This window comes from Drosophila ficusphila, unplaced genomic scaffold, assembly GCF_018152265.1.
Source record: "Drosophila ficusphila isolate 14025-0441.05 unplaced genomic scaffold, ASM1815226v1 contig_228, whole genome shotgun sequence".
NCBI classification, from domain to species: domain Eukaryota; kingdom Metazoa; phylum Arthropoda; class Insecta; order Diptera; family Drosophilidae; genus Drosophila; species Drosophila ficusphila.
The window spans coordinates 26610-42947 of NW_025064126.1; the positions used below are offsets into that span (position 1 = coordinate 26610).

The following is a 16338-nucleotide window of genomic DNA, read 5'->3' on the forward strand; positions in this document are numbered from 1 at the left end:
AATATGAAACTTGCGTGTATATGGACCATAATATACACGCGTTGCGAATATGTATTGTTCATCATAGTTATGGGCATACATTGGCTAATGCAACAACCTAAAATGTTGAATGTTGTACCTGGTTTACTTCAGGTTAATGTTTTATATAAAAAACGCAATATTATATCACATTAAAATTATATGAAATTGTAAATTATCCAAGTAATAAATGGTATAATATTGTTTATATAAAACTAAGACATTTCGCAGCATTTCGTTTTAGGTATAAAAAAAAGATTTATTGAAGGAATTGATATATGCCAGTAAAATGGTGTATTTTTAATTTCTTTCAATAAATTCATATTTGACAAATTGAAATAATAAATATAAAAACTCTAAGCGGTGGATCACTCGGCTCATGGGTCGATGAAGAACGCAGCAAACTGTGCGTCATCGTGTGAACTGCAGGACACATGAACATCGACATTTTGAACGCATATCGCAGTCCATGCTGTTATGGTACTTTAATTAATTTTTTAGTGCTGCTTGGACTACATATGGTTGAGGGTTGTAAGACTATGCTAATTAAGTTGTTTAGAAATTTGGTAATCAAATTTCTAAGCATATGGTATATTATTGGATAAAAATTTTAATTAAATATAATTATTATTTTTATTCATAATATTAAAATATCTATGGAAAACATTATCTCACATTATAAATAATTTGATTGTGAAAAACGAAGAAAAATATTTTCATTTTCAATCATATAATACTGAGGAATGTCTAGCATAAAAAATGTTTGAAATATTTTTCATCTAGAATTGTCTCTTATTAATGATTTAGTAAAATTGAAATCTTTTGTAAATGTTATTGTTCTTCGTTAAATTCGTTTAAAACTCATAACTAAATTAAAACTAATTAACGAAAAAAATTTTTATACGAATTCATTAAATGTTTCTCCATTATATAAATGTAAAGAATATATTGAAAAAAAAAATGTTATATACAACCTCAACTCATATGGGACTACCCCCTGAATTTAAGCATATTAATTAGGGGAGGAAAAGAAACTAACTAGGATTTTCTTAGTAGCGGCGAGCGAAAAGAAATCAGTTCAGCACTAAGTCACTTTGTCTATATGGCAAATGTGAGATGCAGTGTATGGAGCGTCAATATTCTAGTATGAGAAATTAACGATTTAAGTCCTTCTTAAATGAGGCCATTTACCCATAGAGGGTGCCAGGCCCGTATAACGTTAATGATTACTAGATGATGTTTCCAAAGAGTCGTGTTGCTTGATAGTGCAGCACTAAGTGGGTGGTAAACTCCATCTAAAACTAAATATAACCATGAGACCGATAGTAAACAAGTACCGTGAGGGAAAGTTGAAAAGAACTCTGAATAGAGAGTTAAATAGTACGTGAAACTGCTTAGAGGTTAAGCCCGATGAACCTGAATATCCATTATGGAAAATTCATCATTAAAATTGTAATATTTAAACAATATTATGATAATAGTGTGCATTTTTTCCATATAAGGACATTGTAATCTATTAGCATACAAAATTTATCATAAAATATGGCTTATAGTTTATTTAAATTAAAATGCTTGCGTTTTAACACAAAATAAATGTCATTAATTTGATAAAGTGCTGATAGATTTATATGATTACAGTGCGTTAATTTTTCGGAATTATATAATGGCATAATTATCAATGATTTTTGTGTTTATTATATGCACTTGTATGATTAACAATGCGAAAGATTCAGGATACCTTCGGGACCCGTCTTGAAACACGGACCAAGGAGTCTAACATATGTGCAAGTTATTGGGATATAAACCTAATAGCGTAATTAACTTGACTAATAATGGGATTAGTTTTTTAACTATTTATAGTTAATTAACACAATCCCGGGGCGTTCTATATAGTTATGTATAATGATATTTATATTATTTATGCCTCTAACTGGAACGTACCTTGAGCATATATGCTGTGACCCGAAAGATGGTGAACTATACTTGATCAGGTTGAAGTCAGGGGAAACCCTGATGGAAGACCGAAACAGTTCTGACGTGCAAATCGATTGTCAGAATTGAGTATAGGGGCGAAAGACCAATCGAACCATCTAGTAGCTGGTTCCTTCCGAAGTTTCCCTCAGGATAGCTGGTGCATTTTAATATTATATAAAATAATCTTATCTGGTAAAGCGAATGATTAGAGGCCTTAGGGTCGAAACGATCTTAACCTATTCTCAAACTTTAAATGGGTAAGAACCTTAACTTTCTTGATATGAAGTTTAAGGTTATGATATAATGTGCCCAGTGGGCCACTTTTGGTAAGCAGAACTGGCGCTGTGGGATGAACCAAACGTAATGTTACGGTGCCCAAATTAACAACTCATGCAGATACCATGAAAGGCGTTGGTTGCTTAAAACAGCAGGACGGTGATCATGGAAGTCGAAATCCGCTAAGGAGTGTGTAACAACTCACCTGCCGAAGCAACTAGCCCTTAAAATGGATGGCGCTTAAGTTGTATACCTATACATTACCGCTAAAGTAGATGATTTATATTACTTGTAATATAAATTTTGAAACTTTAGTGAGTAGGAAGGTACAATGGTATGCGTAGAAGTGTTTGGCGTAAGCCTGCATGGAGCTGCCATTGGTACAGATCTTGGTGGTAGTAGCAAATAATCGAATGAGACCTTGGAGGACTGAAGTGGAGAAGGGTTTCGTGTGAACAGTGGTTGATCACGAGTTAGTCGGTCCTAAGTTCAAGGCGAAAGCCGAAAATTTTCAAGTAAAAAACTAATGACTAAATAAATATATATACAAGCCAAAAATAATATACTTGAATAATTTTGAACGAAAGGGAATACGGTTCCAATTCCGTAACCTGTTGAGTATCCGTTTGTTATTAAATATGGGCCTCGTGCTCATCCTGGCAACAGGAACGACCATAAAGAAGCCGTCGAGAGATATCGGAAGAGTTTTCTTTTCTGTTTTATAGCCGTACTACCATGGAAGTCTTTCGCAGAGAGATATGGTAGATGGGCTAGAAGAGCATGACATATACTGTTGTGTCGATATTTTCTCCTCGGACCTTGAAAATTTATGGTGGGGACACGCAAACTTCTCAACAGGCCGTACCAATATCCGCAGCTGGTCTCCAAGGTGAAGAGTCTCTAGTCGATAGAATAATGTAGGTAAGGGAAGTCGGCAAATTAGATCCGTAACTTCGGGATAAGGATTGGCTCTGAAGATTGAGATAGTCGGGCTTGATTGGGAAACAATAACATGGTTTATGTGCTCGTTCTGGGTAAATAGAGTGTCTATCATTTATGGTGGTTACTTGTTCCCCGGATAGTTTAGTTACGTAGCCAATTGTGGAACTTTCTTGCTAAAATTTTTAAGAATACTAATTGGCTCAAACCGATTAGTTCTTATTAATTATAACGATTATCAATTAACAATCAATTCAGAACTGGCACGGACTTGGGGAATCCGACTGTCTAATTAAAACAAAGCATTGTGATGGCCCTAGCGGGTGTTGACACAATGTGATTTCTGCCCAGTGCTCTGAATGTCAAAGTGAAGAAATTCAAGTAAGCGCGGGTCAACGGCGGGAGTAACTATGACTCTCTTTATAGAGTTCCCCCCTTAGAACTTTTTCCATGTTGGTGCAACTAATAGAAACGAGCCTCGGAGACCTAACACTTCTGTGGTACTTAACCTGGAAGCCCAACATGACCATAGTGCAGGAATCGACCCATTGGTTAGGGTCACCTGTACGATATGTGAAAGAATCTTTAGTTCTAAAAGAGGGCTTGGTGTTCACATGTCACGTATGCACAAAGACGAGTTTGATCAACTTCGTCGGCGTGTAGACGTAAACCTAAGATGGAGTGAGGAAGAGAAGTGGATGATGGCGAGAAAGGAGTTTGAGCTTGCAGCAAGTGGTATCTTACGGCATCCAAATAAGCAACTAGCGGATTTTTTTACACACCGCAGCGTCGAAGGAATAAAGAAAATTCGACAGAGGGGTGACTATAAGGCAAAAATGGAGCAGATAAGAGGGCAATCTGCTCCCACCCCAGAAGTTGCAGAATTAAGTACCACACAGCGCCGCCCTAGTTATAGCGAGCAAGAACACCGAGTATCGCCATCGGAAGCATCCCGAATTATTCCATCTGTACAGTCTGGCGAAATCATGCGGAAACTACGGGGCTACCGCCCCGTAGTATGTAATCCCCTGTGGAGAGCCGAGGTCCTTCAATCTATCATCGATAGGGCGGAGGATCTTGGACCGGAAACCACTCTCCAATGTTTGTCCAACTACCTCCTGGAAATTTTTCCGGCACAGAATGCACCCCACATTCTGACGAGGCCTCCCCGGAGGCCCCGAAATAGGAGGGAAAGTAGAAGGCAGCAGTACGCAATGGTGCAGCGTAACTGGGACAAACATAAGGGGAGATGCATAAAATCCTTGCTTGATGGAGCTGATGAGTCGGTAATGCCAAACAGAGAAATTATGGAACCCTACTGGAGAGAAGTGATGACCCAACCCAGCCCAAGCTCTTGCGAGAACACACGGTTCCACATGGAACACGCGCTTGAGAGGGTTTGGTCCCCTATTAATGAACGGGACTTAAGGGTAAACAAGGTGCCATTATCTTCATCTCCGGGGCCTGACGGGATATCTCCAAAAACTGCCAGGAGTATTCCAACGGGTATTATGCTTCGCATAATGAACCTTATTCTCTGGTGCGGCAATCTACCACAACCATCACGACTGGCCAGAACCATCTTCATCCCGAAGATGGCGACGGCAACTCGTCCGCAAGACTTTCGTCCCATTTCGGTCCCCTCGGTCTTGGTTAGGCAACTAAATGCTATTCTAGCAACCCGATTGACCTCATCAATCAATTGGGACCCGCGTCAGCGGGGGTTCCTGCCTACCGATGGGTGTGCCGATAATGCGACGATAGTCGACTTAATTCTGAGGGAAAGCCATAAACGTTGGAAATCATGCTACATCGCGACACTAGATGTTAGCAAGGCATTTGATTCTGTATCTCATGCCGCAATCAAAAACACCTTGATTGCATATGGCCTACCAAAGGATTTCGTCGACTACGTACAGAGATCGTACGAGGTCGGGGGCACCACACTCAATGGGGAGGGCTGGATATCAGATGTGATCAGACCTGCGCGAGGTGTTAAGCAAGGGGATCCTCTGTCTCCAGTTCTATTCAACTTGATCATGGATCGGTTGCTTAGATCCCTACCCAAAGAGATTGGTGCCAAAGTCGGAAATGCCATGATAAACGCGGCAGCATTCGCTGATGATCTGGTCCTTTTTGCGGAAACTCCGATGGGCCTTCAAAAATTGTTGGACAAAACAGTTGACTTTTTGTCTTCTGTGGGACTCGACCTAAATGCTAACAAGTGTTTCACTGTTAGCATAAAGGGACAGCCGAAACAAAAGTGTAGTGTTGTGACCCAACACAGCTTTCGAGTAGGTTCGCGAGAATGTCCTTCAATGAAGCGCACCGACGAGTGGAAGTATTTAGGTATCCGGTTCACAGCGGAGGGGAGGGCCCGGTACAATCCAGCGGAAGACTTCGGTCCGAAGCTGTTGAGATTGACACGGGCCCCCCTGAAGCCACAACAGAAGTTATTTGCCCTTAGGACTGTCCTTATCCCACAACTCTATCACAAGCTGACCCTTGGGAGTGTGACGATAGGCGTTCTAAGAAAATCTGACAAATTGGTACGATTCTATATCCGGAAATGGTTAGATCTTCCGGCGGATGTGCCAGTATCCTTCTTCCACGCCCCCCATAATTCTGGGGGACTCGGGATCCCATCATTAAGATGGATAGCTCCAATGCTTCGTTTAAAACGATTGAGCAGCATTAAGTGGCCCCACCTCGAACAATCCGAGGCGGCCAGCTGTTTCATGGACGACGAAATGCGGCGGGCCCGGGTTAGATTACTAGCGGGAGGTACGGAACTGCTTTCACGTTCGGACATAGAGTCGTACTGGGCAAATAGGTTGTACATGTCTGTTGATGGCAGCGGTCTCCGTGAAGCTGGTAAATTCCACCAGCAACATGGATGGGTAAGTCAACCCACGCGTTTACTAACAGGAAAGGAATATTTGAACGGAATCAAGTTGCGGATAAATGCCCTACCTTCAAAGTCTCGTACTACGAGGGGACGGCACGAATTGGATAGACTGTGTCGTGCAGGATGTGATGCTTCCGAAACAACAAACCACATCTTGCAGAAATGTTACCGTACGCATGGAAGGCGGGTAGCTAGACACAACAGCGTAGTAAATTCAATCAAGTTGGGACTTGAGAGAAAAGGCTGCGTTGTTCATGTCGAACCAAGTCTGCAATGCGAATCCGGCTTGAATAAACCTGACCTGGTGGCTATCCGACAAAATCACATTTATGTGATAGACGCTCAGGTTGTGACAGACGGACACTCGATCGACGATGCGCACAAACGCAAAGTCGAGAGATACGACAGACCGGACATACGTACTGAATTGCGGCGACAATACGGAGGGACATGTGACATCGAGTTCCACTCCGCAACACTAAACTGGAGGGGGATCTGGAGTAGTCAGTCCGTAAAACGATTGATTGCAAAGGACCTCCTAGCTACTGGTGATAGTAATATCATCAGTATCAGGGCAGTGAAAGGAGGCATTTATTGCTTTAGACATTTTATGTATTGGAGCGGTTACTCTGGCGGTGCGGGTTGATGAAAGCACTGTGGTTATGCAAAATTGCCTGCTACCTTGGCACAACATCCAAAAAAGGTATAAACATCGCAAGTTGTCATATGAGGAGGGTTTTAGTACGTAGGCGCTGTAGAACTTCGGTTCTGATAGAACAGTGAATCGTGCATGCTATGAACTCTAATAAGAGATTAGTAGTATCTTTCGAAGATTTCCCTTCCTTAGCGATCAAAAAAAAAAAAAAAAAAAAAAAAAAAAAAAATAGCCAAATGCCTCGTCATCTAATTAGTGACGCGCATGAATGGATTAACGAGATTCCTACTGTCCCTATCTACTATCTAGCGAAACCACAGCCAAGGGAACGGGCTTGGAATAATTAGCGGGGAAAGAAGACCCTTTTGAGCTTGACTCTAATCTGGCAGTGTAAGGAGACATAAGAGGTGTAGAATAAGTGGGAGATATTAGGCTTCGGTTTGATATCGCCAATGAAATACCACTACTCTTATTGTTTCCTTACTTACTTGATTAAATGGAACGTGTATCATTTCCTAGCCATTATACGGATATATTTATTATATCTTATGGTATTGGGTTTTGATGCAAGCTTCTTGATCAAAGTATCACGAGTTTGTTATATAATCGCAAACAAATTCTTTAATAAAACGATGCATTTATGTATTTTTGATTTGAAAATTTGGTATAACTCCAATTACTCAGGTATGATCCAATTCAAGGACATTGCCAGGTAGGGAGTTTGACTGGGGCGGTACATCTCTCAAATAATAACGGAGGTGTCCCAAGGCCAGCTCAGTGCGGACAGAAACCACACATAGAGCAAAAGGGCAAATGCTGACTTGATCTCGGTGTTCAGTACACACAGGGACAGCAAAAGCTCGGCCTATCGATCCTTTTGGTTTAAAGAGTTTTTAACAAGAGGTGTCAGAAAAGTTACCATAGGGATAACTGGCTTGTGGCGGCCAAGCGTTCATAGCGACGTCGCTTTTTGATCCTTCGATGTCGGCTCTTCCTATCATTGTGAAGCAAAATTCACCAAGCGTTGGATTGTTCACCCATGCAAGGGAACGTGAGCTGGGTTTAGACCGTCGTGAGACAGGTTAGTTTTACCCTACTAATGACAAAACGTTGTTGCGACAGCATTCCTGCGTAGTACGAGAGGAACCGCAGGTACGGACCAATGGCACAATACTTGTTCGAGCGAACAGTGGTATGACGCTACGTCCGTTGGATTATGCCTGAACGCCTCTAAGGTCGTATCCGTGCTGGACTGCAATGATAAATAAGGGGCAATTTGCATTGTATGGCTTCTAAACCATTTAAAGTTTATAATTCATTTTATAAACGACAATGGATGTGATGCCAATGTAATTTGTAACATAGTAAATTGGGAGGATCTTCGATCACCTGATGCCGCGCTAGTTACATATAAAAACATTATTTAATACAATGACAAAGCCTAGAATCAATTGTAAACGACTTTTGTAACAGGCAAGGTGTTGTAAGTGGTTGAGCAGCTGCCATACTGCGATCCACTGAAGCTTATCCTTTGCTTGATGATTCGATATTTAATAAAATAACGAAATGGAAAGAATATTATAATTATTAAATTTATTTTGATAATTATAATTTTGGATTTTTGGGGAATCCAAAGAAAAAGGTAGCCAAAAAGTACTCGTCATATTATTAGTGACGCATATAAGATCATGTCAAAGTAAAAGAAACAAAGTAATGTTTGAGATTAACTATGAATCCACTTTTACGGTAGCCAAATATTCCGTCATATTATTAGTGACGCATATAAGATCATGTCAAAGTAAAAGAAACAAAGTAATGTTTGAGATTAACTATGAATCCACTTTTACGGTAGCCAAATGTCCCGTCATATTATTAGTGACGCATATAAGATCATGTCAAAGTAAAAGAAACAAAGTAATGTTTGAGATTAACTATGAATCCACTTTTACCGTAGCCAAATATTCCGTCATATTATTAGTGACGCATATAAGATCATGTCAAAGTAAAAGAAACAAAGTAATGTTTGAGATTAACTATGAATCCACTTTTACGGTAGCCAAATGTTCCGTCATATTAGTGACGCATATAAGATCATGTCAAAGTAAAAGAAACAAAGTAATGTTTGAGATTAACTATGAATCCACTTTTACGGTAGCCAAATGTTCCGTCATATTATTAGTGACGCATATAAGATCATGTCAAAGTAAAAGAAACAAAGTAATGTTTGAGATTAACTATGAATCCACTTTTACGGTAGCCAAATGTTCCGTCATATTATTAGTGACGCATATAAGATCATGTCAAAGTAAAAGAAACAAAGTAATGTTTGAGATTAACTATGAATCCACTTTTACGGTAGCCAAATGTTCCGTCATATTATTAGTGACGCATATAAGATCATGTCAAAGTAAAAGAAACAAAGTAATGTTTGAGATTAACTATGAATCCACTTTTACGGTAGCCAAATGTCCCGTCATATTATTAGTGACGCATATAAGATCATGTCAAAGTAAAAGAAACAAAGTAATGTTTGAGATTAACTATGAATCCACTTTTACGGTAGCCAAATGTCCCGTCATATTATTAGTGACGCATATAAGATCATGTCAAAGTAAAAGAAACAAAGTAATGTTTGAGATTAACTATGAATCCACTTTTACCGTAGCCAAATATTCCGTCATATTATTAGTGACGCATATAAGATCATGTCAAAGTAAAAGAAACAAAGTAATGTTTGAGATTAACTATGAATCCACTTTTACGGTAGCCAAATGTCCCGTCATATTATTAGTGACGCATATAAGATCATGTCAAAGTAAAAGAAACAAAGTAATGTTTGAGATTAACTATGAATCCACTTTTACCGTAGCCAAATGTTCCGTCATATTATTAGTGACGCATATAAGATCATGTCAAAGTAAAAGAAACAAAGTAATGTTTGAGATTAACTATGAATCCACTTTTACGGTAGCCAAATGTTCCGTCATATTATTAGTGACGCATATAAGATCATGTCAAAGTAAAAGAAACAAAGTAATGTTTGAGATTAACTATGAATCCACTTTTACGGTAGCCAAATGTCCCGTCATATTATTAGTGACGCATATAAGATCATGTCAAAGTAAAAGAAACAAAGTAATGTTTGAGATTAACTATGAATCCACTTTTACCGTAGCCAAATATTCCGTCATATTATTAGTGACGCATATAAGATCATGTCAAAGTAAAAGAAACAAAGTAATGTTTGAGATTAACTATGAATCCACTTTTACGGTAGCCAAATGTCCCGTCATATTATTAGTGACGCATATAAGATCATGTCAAAGTAAAAGAAACAAAGTAATGTTTGAGATAACTATATATAAACCTCTTTACGGTAACCAAGAGTCTCGTCACATTAATAATAATAGTTAATGAATGTATAGCCATATAGATGATTGGTGACCGGTAATGAATAAAAAAAAAACCTATATTTAATATATCTATAAATAATACATATTATTTGCGGAATCGTTCATATAATATTATACTATGATATAATATTATTAAAATAGGTAATTAATTTATTATTACGATATAGGTCACCCTGACTAACAAAAGATTTTTTAAAATACACAATTGAATGGCGGGAGTAACTGTAACTTTTAAAGTGTAGTTCAATGCCTTGTTAATCAATTAGTAATGTTCATCAATAAATTAATCAAATTCCTACTGTCCCGAAGAATTGCTACTGGGATAAAATTAAATTAAACCAACGCGGCTGGTGCTCACACTAAACACTTTTTTTCCATTAAAAATCATTATAGGTAGGCAAGGCAGTTTTGCCGATCAAAGTATTCTTCAAAATATATGAAATTATGATATCCGATATATATATATATATATATATGATATCAATAATATAAATAAATTTACCATATACATATGAAAATCAGTATGAATATCAATTATATGAAGAAATATATATCATATGTATATAAAAAAGTATGAAATATACCTATAAACCTACCTATAAGTGGTTGCCGACTCAAGTATTGTTTAAAACATATGATATGCATATGATTTTGTCAATAATATTAATAAATTAATCATATACATATGAAAATCAGCATAAATATCAATTATATTAAGAAATATATCATATGTATATAAAAAAGTATGAAATATACCTATAAACTCTTAAGTAAATTGAGAAAAAGCCACAGTGTGGGCTCATCTAGTACTGAAAACACCCGATATCTAGATAGGGTGTTCAAAAACTATTATAGGTAGGCAGTGGTTGCCGACCCAAGTATTGTTCAAAACATATGATATGCATATGATTTTGTCAATAATATTAATAAATTAACCATATACATATGAAAATCAGCATAAATATCAATTATATTAAGAAATATAACATATGTATATAAAAAAGTATGAAATATACCTATAAACTCTTAAGTAAATTGAGAAAAAGCCACAGTGTGGGCTCATCTAGTACTGAAAACACCCGATATCTAGATAGGGTGTTCAAAAACTATTATAGGTAGGCAGTGGTTGCCGACCCAAGTATTGTTCAAAACATATGATATGCATATGATTTTGTCAATAATATTAATAAATTAACCATATACATATGAAAATCAACATAAATATCAATTATATTAAGAAATATATCATATGTATATAAAAAAGTATGAAATATACCTATAAACTCTTAAGTAAATTAAGAGAAAGCCACAGTGTGGGCTCATCTAGTACAGAAAACACCCGATATCTAGATAGGGTGTTCAAAAACTATTATAGGTAGGCAGTGGTTGCCGACCCAAGTATTGTTCAAAACATATGATATGCATATGATTTTGTCAATAATATTAATAAATTAACCATATACATATGAAAATCAACATAAATATCAATTATATTAAGAAATATATCATATGTATATAAAAAAAGTATGAAATATACCTATAAACTCTTAAGTAAATTAAGAGAAAGCCACAGTGTGGGCTCATCTAGTACAGAAAACACCCGATATCTAGATAGGGTGTTCAAAAACTATTATAGGTAGGCAGTGGTTGCCGACCCAAGTATTGTTCAAAACATATGATATGCATATGATTTTGTCAATAATATTAATAAATTAACCATATACATATGAAAATCAGCATAAATATCAATTATATTAAGAAATATATCATATGTATATAAAAAAGTATGAAATATACCTATAAACTCTTAAGTAAATTAAGAGAAAGCCACAGTGTGGGCTCATCTAGTACAGAAAACACCCGATATCTAGATAGGGTGTTCAAAAACTATTATAGGTAGGCAGTGGTTGCCGACCCAAGTATTGTTCAAAACATATGATATGCATATGATTTTGTCAATAATATAAATAAATTTACCATATACATATGAAAATCAGCATAAATATAAATTATATGAAGAAGTAATTCATATGTATATAAAAAGTACTGAATTCAATATTCTCTTAAGTTATTATAGGAGAATAACTGTAGGGTGGGTGGCAAGCCCAATTGAAAATGCCCGATTTCAAGACATCGATGCAAAAAACTACTATAGGATGGTCAGTGGATGTCCATCTAGAATTGATATAAATCTATGTATATAATATGATTTAGTCAATGTTGACAATATATATTATAATATTATCCGTATAAATTTGTTTCTTTATTCTTTTTGAATACGAGACTTGGCTGAGCGGACTAATATTATTAAAACTCAAGATAATAACGTTGAAACGTGCGCCAAGGTTATATATGTATATATATAATAACAATTGGTTTCCAATTATTATCGTTAATTTTTGGTGGCAGGCTAATATAATGTATATTAAATTAGTACCTGCCTTAAAATCGGACGCACTATATCGTTTGCCGGTATAGTGAGTTCAAATAAAATAATAATATTTTTTAATAATATTATTATTAAATAAATACTTATTTTTCATATGCGCTCGGTTTTATATTATATATCATTCGAGAGTTATATGGAAAAATGTTAAATTTTAAATTTAACATCAAAATACAAATGATTTAATTCAATATTTATATTGATTAAACAAAAATTGCAAATGTGTGGATACATAAATAATTATGTATGTTGAAATAAAATGATATTTTAGAATAAAATATTGTACATATAATAAAATTATAGTAGCAAATATATATTAAATAAAAATTATGTTATAAAATTATACATACATACGTATATTTATATATATGATGTAATGAATAATTCTTATAACATCTAAAACTTGTTATATTAGTGGCGAAACAAGTATAAAACAAAACATAAAAGAAGGATTACGAATGCTATACAAGTTTTGGCCGTAATCAAATTCAAAAAATAGAATATTAAAATAATAGATCTATAATATTTATATTGCATTATTTCTATTCGAAAATATGAATGAAATATGTAAAGAAAAACATTATTCTGGTTGATCCTGCCAGTAGTTATATGCTTGTCTCAAAGATTAAGCCATGCATGTCTAAGTACACACGAATTAAAAGTGAAACCGCAAAAGGCTCATTATATCAGTTATGGTTCCTTAGATCGTTAACAGTTACTTGGATAACTGTGGTAATTCTAGAGCTAATACATGCAATTAAAACATGAACCTTTATGGGACATGTGCTTTTATTAGGCTAAAACCAAGCGATCGCAAGATCGTTATATTGGTTGAACTCTAGATAACATGCAGATCGTATGGTCATGTACCGACGACAGATCTTTCAAATGTCTGCCCTATCAACTTTTGATGGTAGTATCTAGGACTACCATGGTTGCAACGGGTAACGGGGAATCAGGGTTCGATTCCGGAGAGGGAGCCTGAGAAACGGCTACCACATCTAAGGAAGGCAGCAGGCGCGTAAATTACCCACTCCCAGCTCGGGGAGGTAGTGACGAAAAATAACAATACAGGACTCATATCCGAGGCCCTGTAATTGGAATGAGTACACTTTAAATCCTTTAACAAGGACCAATTGGAGGGCAAGTCTGGTGCCAGCAGCCGCGGTAATTCCAGCTCCAATAGCGTATATTAAAGTTGTTGCGGTTAAAACGTTCGTAGTTGAACTTGTGCTTCATACGGGTAGTACAACTTACATTTGTGGTTAGTACTATACCTTTATGTATGTAAGCGTATTACCGGTGGAGTTCTTATATGTGATTAAGTACTTGTATTTTTTCATATGTTCCTCCTATTTAAAAACCTGCATTAGTGCTCTTAAACGAGTGTTATTGTGGGCCGGTACAATTACTTTGAACAAATTAGAGTGCTTAAAGCAGGCTTCAAATGCCTGAATATTCTGTGCATGGGATAATGAAATAAGACCTCTGTTCTGCTTTCATTGGTTTTCAGATCAAGAGGTAATGATTAATAGAAGCAGTTTGGGGGCATTAGTATTACGACGCGAGAGGTGAAATTCTTGGACCGTCGTAAGACTAACTTAAGCGAAAGCATTTGCCAAAGATGTTTTCATTAATCAAGAACGAAAGTTAGAGGTTCGAAGGCGATCAGATACCGCCCTAGTTCTAACCATAAACGATGCCAGCTAGCAATTGGGTGTAGCTACTTTTATGGCTCTCTCAGTCGCTTCCCGGGAAACCAAAGCTTTTGGGCTCCGGGGGAAGTATGGTTGCAAAGCTGAAACTTAAAGGAATTGACGGAAGGGCACCACCAGGAGTGGAGCCTGCGGCTTAATTTGACTCAACACGGGAAAACTTACCAGGTCCGAACATAAGTGTGTAAGACAGATTGATAGCTCTTTCTCGAATCTATGGGTGGTGGTGCATGGCCGTTCTTAGTTCGTGGAGTGATTTGTCTGGTTAATTCCGATAACGAACGAGACTCAAATATATTAAATAGATATCTTCAGGATTATGGTGTTGAAGCTTATATAGCCTTCATTCATGGTGGGCAGTAAAATGTTTATTGTGTTTGAATGTGTTTATGTAAGTGGAGCCGTACCTGTTGGTTTGTCCCATTATAAGGACACTAGCTTCTTAAATGGACAAATTGCGTCTAGCAATAATGAGATTGAGCAATAACAGGTCTGTGATGCCCTTAGATGTCCTGGGCTGCACCGCGCTACAATGAAAGTATCAACGTGTATTTCCTAGACCGAGAGGTCCGGGTAAACCGCTGAACCACTTTCATGCTTGGGATTGTGAACTGAAACTGTTCACATGAACTTGGAATTCCCAGTAAGTGTGAGTCATTAACTCGCATTGATTACGTCCCTGCCCTTTGTACACACCGCCCGTCGCTACTACCGATTGAATTATTTAGTGAGGTCTCCGGACGTGATCACTGTGACGCCTTGCGTGTTACGGTTGTTTCGCAAAAGTTGACCGAACTTGATTATTTAGAGGAAGTAAAAGTCGTAACAAGGTTTCCGTAGGTGAACCTGCGGAAGGATCATTATTGTATATAATATCTTTACCGTAAACAACAATAACTTGTTTTAATTATAAAATATATTTTTATAATATAACAAGATAAAATTGCCAAACAATTATATATTTATAAAAAAAGAAGTTCAATGAAAATTTGGATTAAATTTTTTTATAAATAAAATCAAGCAAACAAGAATAATAATCAAGCAAATTAAATTGTATTATAATATATTCACAAATTTATGTTTATATATTATAATATGAAACTTGCGTGTATATGGACCATAATATACACGCGTTGCGAATATGTATTGTTCATCATAGTTATGGGCATACATTGGCTAATGCAACAACCTAAAATGTTGAATGTTGTACCTGGTTTACTTCAGGTTAATGTTTTATATAAAAAACGCAATATTATATCACATTAAAATTATATGAAATTGTAAATTATCCAAGTAATAAATGGTATAATATTGTTTATATAAAACTAAGACATTTCGCAGCATTTCGTTTTAGGTATAAAAAAAAGATTTATTGAAGGAATTGATATATGCCAGTAAAATGGTGTATTTTTAATTTCTTTCAATAAATTCATATTTGACAAATTGAAATAATAAATATAAAAACTCTAAGCGGTGGATCACTCGGCTCATGGGTCGATGAAGAACGCAGCAAACTGTGCGTCATCGTGTGAACTGCAGGACACATGAACATCGACATTTTGAACGCATATCGCAGTCCATGCTGTTATGGTACTTTAATTAATTTTTTAGTGCTGCTTGGACTACATATGGTTGAGGGTTGTAAGACTATGCTAATTAAGTTGTTTAGAAATTTGGTAATCAAATTTCTAAGCATATGGTATATTATTGGATAAAAATTTTAATTAAATATAATTATTATTTTTATTCATAATATTAAAATATCTATGGAAAACATTATCTCACATTATAAATAATTTGATTGTGAAAAACGAAGAAAAATATTTTCATTTTCAATCATATAATACTGAGGAATGTCTAGCATAAAAAATGTTTGAAATATTTTTCATCTAGAATTGTCTCTTATTAATGATTTAGTAAAATTGAAATCTTTTGTAAATGTTATTGTTCTTCGTTAAATTCGTTTAAAACTCATAACTAAATTAAAACTAATT

The 16338-nt window shown here is 36.0% G+C and overlaps 3 non-coding genes and 1 pseudogene across 3 annotated transcripts; all 4 read left to right on the forward strand.

The window, feature by feature from the left end:
* Positions 1–370: 370 nt before the first annotated feature.
* On the forward strand, positions 371–550 carry LOC122319845. The gene has a single exon (XR_006245363.1). It is a non-coding gene; the product is annotated as a 5.8S ribosomal RNA (ribosomal RNA).
* A 438-nt stretch (positions 551–988) lies between these two features.
* Positions 989–8317, forward strand: LOC122319839 (annotated as a pseudogene).
* Positions 8318–13211: 4894 nt separating this feature from the next.
* On the forward strand, positions 13212–15207 carry LOC122319833. The gene has a single exon (XR_006245356.1). It is a non-coding gene; the product is annotated as a small subunit ribosomal RNA (ribosomal RNA).
* Positions 15208–15806: 599 nt separating this feature from the next.
* Positions 15807–15986, forward strand: LOC122319846. The gene has a single exon (XR_006245364.1). It is a non-coding gene; the product is annotated as a 5.8S ribosomal RNA (ribosomal RNA).
* Positions 15987–16338: the final 352 nt, after the last annotated feature.